Below are 4,419 nucleotides of genomic sequence, written 5' to 3' on the forward strand. Positions count from 1 at the left end.
AGTGATACATGTATTACATAAAGATGCAGTAGATGATATAGAGTACAGTATATACATATACATATGAGATGAGTAATGTAGGGTAAGTAAACATTATATTAAGTAGCATTGTTTAAAGTGGCTCGTGATATATTTTACATCAATTTCCATCAATTCCCATTATTAAAGTGGCTGGAGTTGTGTCAGTGTGTTGGCAGCAGCCACTCAATGTTAGTGGCGGCTGTTTAACAGTCTGATGGCCTTGAGATAGAAGCTGTTTTTCAGTCTCTCGGTCCCTGCTTTAATGCACCTGTACTGACCTCGCCTTCTGGATGATAGCGGGGTGAACAGGCAGTGGTTCGGGTGGTTGTTGTCCTTGATGATCTTTATGGCCTTCCTGTGACATCGGGTGTCCTGGAGGGCAGGTAGTTTGCCCCCGGTGATGCGTTGTGCAGATCTCACTACCCTCTGGAGAGCCTTACGGTTGTGGGCGGAGCAGTTGCCGTACCAGGCGGTGATACAGCCCGCCAGGATGCTCTCGATTGTGCATCTGTAGAAGTTTGTGAGTGCTTTTGGTGACAAGCCAAATTTCTTCAGCCTCCTGAGGTTGAAGAGGCGCTGCTGCGCCTTCTTCACGACGCTGTCTGTGTGGGTGGACCAATTCAGTTTGTCCGTGATGTGTACGCCGAGGAACTTAAAACTTACTACCCTCTCCACTACTGTCCCATCGATGTGGATAGGGGGTGTTCCTCTGCTGTTTCCTGAAGTCCACAATCATCTTCTTTGTTTTGTTGACATTGAGTGTGAGGTTTTTTTCCTGACACCACACTCCAAGGGCCCTCACCCTCACCTTGAGTTCTATGGAGTTCTATTGAGTTAAATTGAGTTATATTGAGTTAAATTGGGTTCTATTGAGTTATATTGAGTTAAATTGGGTTCTATTGAGTTATATTCAGGTATCTCGAGTCATATTGGGTTATATTGAGTTATATTGGGTTATAGTGAGTTATATTGGGTTAAATAGATTTATATTGAGTTATTTTGGGATATATTGAGTTATGTTGGGATATATTGGGTTATATTGGTTCAATTGATTTAAATTGAGATATATTGGGTACAATTTGGATATATTGAGTTATATTGGGCAATTTCGGGTTATATTGAGCTACATCGGGTTATATTGGGTTATAGGGGGTTATATCGGGTTATATATATATATTTTTTTTTAACCTTTATTTAACCTTTATTTAACCAGCCAAGTCAGTTAAGAACATATTCTTATTTTCAATGACGGCCTGGGAACAGTGGGTTAACTGCCTGTTCAGGGGCAGAACGACAGATTTGTACCTTGTCAGCTCAGGGGTTTGAACTCGCAACCTTCCGGTTACTAGTCCAACGCTCTAACCACTAGGCTACGCTGCCGCCCCATATTGGGTTATATTGAGTTATATTGGGTTATAGGGGGTTATATCGGGTTATATTGAGTTATATTGGGTTATATTGGGTTGTATTGGGTTGTATTGGGTTATATTGGGTTATATTGAGTTATAGTGAGTTATATTAGGTTGTATTGGGTTATATTGAGTTATATTGGGTTGTATTGGGTTATATTGGGTTATATTGGGTTATATTGGGTTATATTGAGTTATAGTGAGTTATATTAGGTTGTATTGGGTTATATTGAGTTATAGTGAGTTATATTGGGTTATATTGAGTTATATTGGGTTATATTGGGTTATATTGAGTTATATTAGGTTGTATTGGGTTATATTGAGTTATATTGAGTTATATTAGGTTGTATTGGGTTGTATTGGGTTGTATTGGGTTATAGTGAGTTATATATAGTGAGTTATATTGGGTTGTATTGGGTTATATTGCGATATAAAGTGGAAAGGGGTATTGCTGGTTTGCAATGGGATGGTACATATACCTCTCTCTCTGTCTGTGTCAGTCCCATATAAACCATGGCTCTAACCAGACCAGACATTTAGCCATTATCTCTTCTGCGTGTTAATATATAATAATAATAATATATGCCATTTAGCAGACGCTTTTATCCAAAGCGACTTACAGTCATGTGTGCATACATTCTACGTATGGGTGGTCCTGGGATCGAACCCACTACCCTGGCATTACAAGCGCCATGCTCTACCAACTGAGCTACAGAAGGACCACGTATTAAACAGGCTCCTAGCCCATCTCCCCGTGTGTTAAACAGGCTCCTAGCCCATCTCCCCGCGTGTTAAACAGGCTCCTAGCCCATCTCCCCGCGTGTTAAACGGGCTCCTAGCCCATCTCCCCGCGTGTTAAACAGGCTCCTAGCCCATCTCCCCGCGTGTTAAACAGGCTCCTAGCCCATCTCCCCGCGTGTTAAACAGGCTCCTAGCCCATCTCCCCGCGTGTTAAACGGGCTCCTAGCCCATCTCCCCGCATGTTAAACGGGCTCCTAGCCCATCTCCCCGCGTGTTAAACGGGCTCCTAGCCCATCTCCCCGCGTGTTAAACTGGCTCCTAGCCCATCTCCCCGTGTTAAACAGGCTCCTAGCCCATCTCCCACGTGTTAAACGGGCTCCTAGCCCATCTCCCCGTGTGTTAAACGGGCTCCTAGCCCATCTCCCCGCGTGTTAAACGGGCTCCTAGCCCATCTCTCCGCGTGTTAAACGGGCTCCTAGCCCATCTCCCCACGTGTTAAACGGGCTCCTAGCCCATCTCCCCGCGTGTTAAACGGGATCCTAGCCCATCTCCCCGCGTGTTAAACGGGCTCCTAGCCCATCTCCCCGCGTGTTAAACGGGCTCCCTAGCCCATCTCCCCGCGTGTTAAACGGGCTCCTAGCCCATCTCCCGCGTGTTAAACGGGCTCCTAGCCCATCTCCCCGCATGTTAAACGGGCTCCTAGCCCATCTCCCCACGTGTTAAACGGGCTCCTAGCCCATCTCCCCGCGTGTTAAACGGGCTCCTAGCCCATCTCCCGTGTGTTAAACGGGCTCCTAGCCCATCTCCCCGCGTGTTAAACGGGCTCCTAGCCCATCTCCCCCCGTGTTAAACGGGCTCCTAGCCCATCTCCCCGCGTGTTAAACGGGCTCCTAGCCCATCTCCCCGCGTGTTAAACGGGCTCCTAGCCCATCTCCCCGCGTGTTAAACGGGCTCCTAGCCCATCTCCCCGCGTGTTAAACGGGCTCCTAGCCCATCTCCCCGCGTGTTAAACGGGCTCCTAGCCCATCTCCCGCGTGTTAAACGGGCTCCTAGCCCATCTCCCCGTGTGTTAAACGGGCTCTAGCCCATCTCCCGCGTGTTAAACGGGCTCCTAGCCCATCTCCACGCTGTTAAACGGGCTCCTAGCCCATCTCCCCGCGTGTTAAACGGGCTCCTAGCCCATCTCCCCGCATGTTAAACGGGCTCCTAGCCCATCTCCCCGCGTGTTAAACGGGCTCCTAGCCCATCTCCACGCGTGTTAAACGGGCTCCTAGCCCATCTCCCCGCGTGTTAAACGGGCTCCTAGCCCATCTCCCCGCGTGTTAAACGGGCTCCTAGCCCATCTCCCCGCGTGTTAAACGGGCTCCTAGCCCATCTCCCCGCGTGTTAAACGGGCTCCTAGCCCATCTCCCCGCGTGTTAAACGGGCTCCTAGCCCATCTCCCTGCGTGTTAAACGGGCTCCTAGCCCATCTCCCCGCGTGTTAAACGGGCTCCTAGCCCATCTCCCCGCGTGTTAAACGGGCTCCTAGCCCATCTCCCCGCGTGTTAAACAGGCTCTTAGCCCATCTCCCCGCGTGTTAAACGGGCTCCTAGCCCATCTCCCCGCGTGTTAAACAGGCTCCTAGCCCATCTCCTCTCCTCCCCAGGACCATCTACGCTGTTCGTAATGCTGTGTATGGTTTTGCTATGACAACTGGGAAGGGCATAGCAAAGAATACATCACAGGATTATTCCCTAATGGATGCATCCAAAATGGAACCCTATTCCCTATATAGTGCACTACTTTTAACCACAGTCAATGCACCCTATTCCCTATATAGTGCACTACTTTTAACCACAGTCAATGCACCCTATTTCCTATATTGTGCACTACTTTAGACCAGAGCCCTATGGCACCCTGTTCTCTATATAGTGCACTACTTTTGACCACAGTCAATGCACCCTATTCCCTATATAGTGCACTACTTTTGACCACAGTCAATGCACCCTATTCCCTATATAGTGCACTACTTTTGTCCACAGTCAATGCACCCTATTCCCTATATAGTGCACTACTTTTGACCACAGTCAATGCACCCTATTCCCTACATAGTGCACTACTTTGGACCAGAGCCCTATGACACCCTATTCCCTATATAGTGCACTACTTTTGACCACAGTCAATGCACCCTATTCCCTACATAGTGCACTACTTTGGACCAGAGCCCTATGCCACCCTATTCCCTATATAGTGCACTACTTTTGACC

The sequence above is a fragment of the Oncorhynchus gorbuscha genome, unplaced genomic scaffold, assembly GCF_021184085.1.
Source record: "Oncorhynchus gorbuscha isolate QuinsamMale2020 ecotype Even-year unplaced genomic scaffold, OgorEven_v1.0 Un_scaffold_1625, whole genome shotgun sequence".
In the NCBI taxonomy this organism is placed as follows: domain Eukaryota; kingdom Metazoa; phylum Chordata; class Actinopteri; order Salmoniformes; family Salmonidae; genus Oncorhynchus; species Oncorhynchus gorbuscha.